The sequence below is a fragment of the Brassica napus genome, chromosome C5, assembly GCF_020379485.1.
Source record: "Brassica napus cultivar Da-Ae chromosome C5, Da-Ae, whole genome shotgun sequence".
Classification (NCBI taxonomy): domain Eukaryota; kingdom Viridiplantae; phylum Streptophyta; class Magnoliopsida; order Brassicales; family Brassicaceae; genus Brassica; species Brassica napus.
The window spans coordinates 53793480-53801810 of NC_063448.1; positions in this window are offsets into that span (position 1 = coordinate 53793480).

An 8331-nucleotide genomic window follows, 5' to 3' on the forward strand; every position below is an offset into this window, starting at 1 on the left:
CAATATTTTCATAGGGGTTAACACATAGATTTTGAAAAAAATTCAAAAATATGAAAATATTGTTTTAATGCATAGTTGCATATTTCACTAACATTTGATGAAGGTCAAAAAGGTTTGGAACTTTTGTTGTCTTCGTTTCTCTAGAAAATAGCGATTTTATAGTGGCTAGTCCACCAATTTAGGGAGTATTATGAAGTTTTACTAAATTAGTTGACAAAAAATTAAAATGATTCTCATGTACCATGAAATAGAGTTTAATATACATTAATACAAATGGATAATGTGTTTAGAAATTTAAAACAACACTAAAGATTATAGGCTTCAGTATATAGAGCATTTACCGAAAAATTCAATATTTTCGTAGGGGTTAACACATAGATTTTGAGAAAAGTTTAAAATATGAAAATATTGTTTTACTGCATAGTTGCATTATTCACTAGCATAGTTGCATTATTCACTAGCATACGATGAATGTCAAAGTGGTTTGGAACCTTTTTTGTCTCCGTTTTTTTAAAGAATAGTGATTTTGTAGTGGTTAGTCCACCAATTTAGAGAGTATTATGACGTTTTACTAAATTAATTGACAAAAAATAAAACAATGTTCATGTATCATAAAATATAGTTTACTATACATTAATACAAATGTAGAATGTGTTTAGAAATTTTAAAACAACACTAAAGATCATAGGCTTCAGTATATAGAGCATTTACCGAAAAATTCAATATTTTCTTAGGGTTTAATTAACACATAGATTTTGAGAAAAATTCAAAAATATGAAAATACTATTTTAATGCATAGTTGCATCCTTCACTAACATATGATGAATGTCAAAGAGGTTTAGAACATTTGTTGTCTCCGTTTTTTCTAGAGAATAGCGATTTTATAGTGGTTAGTCCACTAATTTAGGGAGTATTATAAAGTTTTACTAAATTAACTAAGAAAAAATTAAAACGATGTCCATGTACCGTGAAAGAGAGTTTAATATACATTAATATAAATTTAGAATGTGTTTAGAAATTTTAAAATAACACTAAAGGTCATAAGCTTCATTATATAGAGCATTTACCGAAAAATTCAATATTTTCGTAGGGGTTATTAACACATAGATTTTGAGAAAAATTCAAAAATATGAAAATATTGTTTTAATGCATAGTTTCATATTCCACTAACATATTATGAAGGTCAAAGAAGTTTGGAACTTTTGTTGTCTCCGTTTCTATAGAAAATAGCGATTTTATAGTGGTTAGTCCACCAATTTAGGGAGTATTATGAAGTTTTACTAAATTAATTGACAAAAAATTAAAACTATGCTCATGTACCATGAAAGAGAGTTTAATATAAATTAATACAGATGTAGATAGTGTTTAGAAATTTTAAAACAATACTTAAGATCATAGGCTTCAGTATATAGAGCATTTACCGAAAAATTCAATATTTTCGTAGGGGTTAACACATAGATTTTGAGAAAAAAACAAAAATAGAAAAATATTATTTTAATGTATAGTTGCATCATTCATTGAAGGGAGTATTATGAAGTTTTACTAAATTAATTGACAAAAAATTAAAACGATGTCCATGTACCATGAAAGTGAGTTTAATATACATTAACACAAATGTAGAATGTGTTCAGAAATTTTAAAACAGCACTAAAGATCATATGCTTCAGTATATAGAACATTTACCGAAAAATTCAATATTTTCGTAGGGGTTAGTTAACACATAGATTTTGAGAAAAATTTAAAAATATGAAAATACTGTTTTAATGCATTGTTGCATCCTTCACTAACATATGACGAAGGTCAAAGAGGTTTGAAACCTTTGTTGTCTCTGTTTTTCTAGAGAATAGCGATTTTATAGTGGTTATTCCACCAATTTAGGGAGTATTATGAAGTTTTACTAAATTAATTGACAAAAAAATAAAATGATGCTCATGTACTATGAAAGAGAGTTTAATATATATTAATATAAATGTAGAATGTGTTTATAAATTTTAAAACAACACTAAATATCATAGGCTTCATTATATAGAGCATTTACCGAAAAATTTAATATTTTCGTGGGGGGGGGGGGTAACACATAGATTTTGATAAAAATTTCAAAATATGAAAATACTGTTTTAATGCATAGTTGCATCATTCACTAACATATGATGTAGGTCAAATAGGTTTGGAACTTTTGTTGTCTCCGTTTCTCTAGAAAATAGCGATTTTATAGTGGTTAGTCCACTAATTTAGGGAGTATAATGAAGTTTTACTAAATTAATTAAGAAAAAATTAAAACGATGTCCATGTACCGTGAAAGAGAGTTTAATATACATTAATATAAATTTAGAATGTGTTTAGAAATTTTAAAACAACACTAAAGGTCATAGACTTCATTATGTAGAGCATTTACCGAAAAATTCAATATTTTCGTAGGGGTTAACACATAGATTTTGAGAAAAATTCAAAAATATGAAAATATTGTTTTAATGCATAGTTGCATATTCCACTAACATATTATGAAGGTCAAAGAAGTTTGGAACTTTTGTTGTCTCCGTTTCTTTAGAAAATAGCGATTTTATAGTGGTTAGTCCACCAATTTAGGGAGTATTATAAAGTTTTACTAAATTAATTGACAAAAAATTAAAACTATGCTCATGTACCATGAAAGAGAGTTTAATATACATTAATACAAATGGATAATGTGTTTAGAAATTTAAAACAACACTAAAGATTATAGGCTTCAGTATATAGAGCATTTACCGAAAAATTCAATATTTTCGTAGGGGTTAACACTTAGATTTTGAGAAAAGTTTAAAATATGAAAATACTGTTTTACTGCATAGTTGCATCATTCACTAACATACGATGAATGTCAAAGAGGTTTGGAACTTTTCTTGTCTCCATTTCTCTAGAAAATAGCGATTTTATAGTGGTTAGTCCACCAATTTTGGGAGTATTATGATGCTTTACTAAATTAATTGACAAACAATTAAAACGATGTCCATGTACCATGAAATAGAGTTTAATATACATTAACACAAATGTAGAATGTGTTCAGAAATTTTAAAACAGCATTAAAGATCATATGCTTCAGTATATAGAACATTTACCGAAAAAATCAATATTTTCGTAGGGGTTAGTTAACACATAGATTTTGAGAAAAATTTAAAAATATGAAAATACTGTTTTAATGCATTGTTGCATCCTTCACTAACATATGACGAAGGTCAAAGAGGTTTGAAACCTTTGTTGTCTTTGTTTTTCTAGAGAATAGCGATTTTATAGTGGTTAGTCCACCAATTTAGGGAGTATTATGAAGTTTTACTAAATTAATTGACAAAAAAATAAAATGATGCTCATGTACTATGAAAGAGAATTTAATATACATTAATACAAATGTAGAATGTGTTTAGAAATTTTAAAATAACACTAAAGATCATAGGCTTCAGTATATAGAGCATTTATCGAAAAATTCAATATTTTCGTAGGGTTAACATATAGGTTTAGAAAAAAATTCAAAAATATGAAAATATTGTTTTAATGCATAGTTGGATCATTCACTAATATATGATGAATGTCAAAGAGGTTTGGAACTTTTGTTGTCTCTGTTTCCCTAGAAAAATAACGATTATACTATTTAAATGCATAGTTGGATTCTTCAGTAGCAAATGATGATTGTCAGAGAGGTTTAGAACTTTTGTTGTCTCTGTTTCTTTTGAAAATAGCAATTTTATAATGGTTAGTCCACCAGTTTAGGGAGTATTATGAAGTTTTACTAAATTAATTGCCAAAAAATTAAAACGATGCCCTTGTACCATGAAAGAGAGTTTAATATGCATTAATACAAATTTAGAATGTGTTTAGAAATTTTAAAACAACACTAAAGATCATAGGCTTCAGTATATAGAGCATTTACGCAAAAATTCAATATTTTCATAGGGGTTAACACATAGATTTTGAGAAAAATTCAAAAATATAAAAATATTGTTTTAATCCATAGTTGCATATTTCACTAACATTTGATGAAGGTCAAAAAGGTTTTGGAACTTTTGTTGTCTTCGTTTCTCTAGAAAATAACGATTTTATAGTGGCTAATCCACCAATTTAGGGAGTATTATGAAGTTTTAGTAAATTAGTTGACAAAAAATTAAAATGATTCTCATGTACCATGAAAAAGAGTTTAATATACATTAATACAATTGGATAATGTGTTTAGAAAATTAAAACAACACTAAAGATTATAGGCTTCAGTATATAGAGCATTTACCGAAAAATTCAATATTTTCGTAGGGGTTAACACATAGATTTTGAGAAAAGTTTAAAATATGAAAATACTGTTTTACTGCATAGTTGCATCATTCACTAGCATACGATGAATGTCAAAGTGGTTTGGAACCTTTTTTGTCTCCGTTTTTTTAAAGAATAGTGATTTTATAGTGGTTTGTCCACCAATTTAGAGAGTATTATGACGTTTTACTAAATTAATTGAAAAAAAATAAAACAATGTTCATGTATCATGAAATATAGTTTACTATACATTAATACAAATGTAGAATGTGTTTAGAAATTTTAAAACAACACTAAAGATCATAGGCTTCAGTATATAGAGCATTTACCGAAAAATCAATATTTTCGTAGGGGTTAGTTAACACATAGATTTTGAGAAAAATTCAAAAATATGAAAATACTGTTTTAATGCATAGTTACATCCTTCACTAACATATGATGAAGGTCAAAGAGGTTTAGAACATTTGTTGTCTCCGTTTTTCTAGAGAATGGCGATTTTATAGTGGTTAGTCCACTAATTTAGGGAGTATTACGAAGTTTTACTAAATTAATTAAGAAAAAATTAAAACGATGTCCATGTACCGTGAAAGAGAGTTTAATATACATTAATATAAATTTAGAATGCGTTTAGAAATTTTAAAACAACACTAACGGTAATAGGCTTCATTATATAGAGCATTTACCGAAAATTCAATATTTTCGTAGGGGTTAACACATAGATTTTGAGAAAAATTCAAAAATATGAAAATATTGTTTTAATGCATAGTTGCAAATTCCACTAACATATTACGAAGGTCAAAGATGTTTGGAACTTTTGTTGTCTCCGTTTCTTTAGAAAATAGCGATTTTATAGTGGTTAGTCCACCAATTTAGGGAGTATTATGAAGTTTTACTAAATTAATTGACAAAAAATTAAAATGATGCCCATGTACTATGAAAGAGAATTTAATATATATTAATATAAATGTAGAATGTGTTTATAAATTTTAAAACAACACTAAATATCATAGGCTTCATTATATAGAGCATTTACCGAAAAATTCAATATTTTCGTGGGGAGGGGGGGGGGGGGGATACACATAGATTTTGATAAAAATTTCAAAATATGAAAATACTGTTTTAATGCATAGTTGCATCCTTCACTAACATATGATGAATGTCAAATAGGTTTGGAACTTTTGTTGTCTCTGTTTCTCTAGAAAATAGCGATTTTATAGTGGTTAATCCACAAATTTAGGGAGTATTATGAAGTTTTCCTTAATTAATTGACAAAAAATTAAAATGTTGTTTATGTACCATGAAAGAGAGTTTAATATACATTAATACAAATGTAGATAGTGTTTTGAAATTTTAAAACAACACTAAATATTATATGCTTCAGTATATAGAGCATTTACCGAAAAAATCAATATTTTCGTAGGGTTAACATATAAAAATTATGTTTCAAAGCGTAGTTGCATCATTCACTAACATATGATGAATATCAAAGAGGTTTGGGACTTTTGTTGTCTCTGTTTCTCTTGAAAATAGCGATTTTATAGTGGTTAGTCCACCACTTTATGGAGTATTACGAAGTTTTACTAAATTAATTGAAACAATTTAAAACGATACCCATGTACCATGAAAGAGTGTTTAATATACATTAATACAAATGTAGAATGTGTTTAGAAATTTTAAAATAACACTAAAGATCATAGGCTTCAGTATATAGAGCATTTACCGAAAAATTCAATATTTTCGTAGGGTTAACATATAAATTTAGAAAAAAAATTCAAAAATATGAAAATATTGTTTTAATGCATAGTTGGGTCATTCACTAACATATGATGAAGGTCAAACAGGTTTGGAACTTTTGTTGTCTCCGTTTCTCTAGAAAAATAGCAATTATACTATTTTAATGCATAGTTGGATTCTTCAGTAGCAAATGATGAAGGTCAGAGAAGTTTAGAACTTTTGTTGTCTCTGTTTCTCTTGAAAATATCGATTTTATAATGGTTAGTCCACCAGTTTAGGGAGTATTATGAAGTTTTACTAAATTAATTGCCAAAAAATTAAAACGATGCCCTTGTACCATGAAAGAGAGTTTAATATGCATTAATACTAATGTAGAATGTGTTTAGAAATTTTAAAAACAACACTAAGGATCATAGGCTTCAGTATATAGAGCATTTACGCAAAATTCAATATTTTCATAGGGGTTAACACATAGATTTTGATAAAATTCAAAATATGAAATACTGTTTTAATGCGTAGTTACATATTTCACTAACATTTGATGAAGGTCAAATAGGTTTGGAACTTTTGTTGTCTCCGTTTCTCTAGAAAATAGCGATTTTATAATGGTTAATCCACAAATTTAGGGAGTATTATGAAGTTTTCCTTAATTAATTGACAAAAAATTAAAATGTTGTCCATGTACCATGAAAGAGAGTTTAATATACATTAATACAAATGTAGATAGTGTTTTGAAATTTTAAAACAACACTAAAGATTATATGCTTCAGTATATAGAGCATTTACCGAAAAATTCAATATTTTCGTAGGGGTTAAGTTAACTTATAGATTTTGAGAAAAATTAAAAAATTAAAAAAATTATGTTTTAAAGCATAGTTGCATCATTCACTAAATATGATGAATATCAAAGAGGTTTGGGGACTTTGTTGTCTCTGGATCTCTTGAAAATAGCGATTTTATAGTGGTTAGTCCACCACTTATGGAGTATTACGAAGTTTTACTAAATTAATTGAAAAAATTTAAAACGATACCCATGTACCATGAAAGAGTGTTTAATATACATTAATACAAATTAGAATGTGTTTTTAGAAATTTTGAAATAACACTAAAGATCATAGGCTTCAGTATATAGAGCATTTACCGAAAAATTCAATATTTTCGTAGGGTTAACATATAAATTTAGAAAAAAATTCAAAAATATGAAAATATTGTTTTAATGCATAGTTGGGTCATTCACTAACATATGATGAAGGTCAAACAGGTTTGGAACTTTTGTTGTCTCCGTTTCTCTAGAAAAATAGCAATTATACTATTTTGATGCATAGTTGGATTCTTGAGTAGCAAATGATGAAGGTCAGAGAAGTTTAGAACTTTTGTTGTCTCTGTTTCTCTTGTAAATATCGATTTTATAATGGTTAGACCACCAGTTTAGGGAGTATTATGAAGTTTTTCTAAATTAATTGCCAAAAAATTAAAACGATGCCCTTGTACCATGAAAGAGAGTTTAATATGCATTAATACTAATGTAGAATGTGTTTAGAAATTTTAAAACAACACTAAAGATCATAGGCTTTAGTATATAGAGCAGTTACGCAAAAATTCAATATTTTCATAGGGGTTAACACATAGATTTTGATAAAAATTTCAAAATATGAAAATACTGTTTTAATGCGTAGTTACATATTTCACTAACATTTGATGAAGGTCAAATAGGTTTGGAACTTTTGTTGTCTCCATTTCTCTAGAAAATAGCGATTTTATAGTGGTTAATCCACAAATTTAGGGAGTAGTATGAAGTTTTTCCTAATTAATTGAACAAAAAATTAAATGTTGTCCATGTACCATGAAAGAGAGAGTTTATAGACATTAATACAAATGTAGATAGTGTGTTTGAAATTTTAAAACAACACTAAAGATATGCTTATATATGCATTTAAAAATTCAGTATATAGAGCTTTAAAAATATGAGCATTTGAGAAAACCGAAAAAATTCAATATGGTCGTTTCGTAGGGGATTTTAGTTTAACCATTTATAGACATATTGACTAAAAATTGAAAAAAAAAAAATATAAAAAGATGTTTTATAATTAAAAAATTAGAAGTGTTAGTTTTAAAACAAAAACAATACTTCAAGCACTAATTCAAACGAAAATAATTGAAAAAAATTAAAACGAAAGATGATAATCAAAGAGGACGGTTTTGGCGCAACATTTATTGTGTCTGTTTACTCTAGACGAATAATACGTGAGTTTAAGTGGTTAGTACCTTCACTATTAAAATGGAGATTTACAGAAGTTATTACTAAATTTACTTTGAAAAAAATTA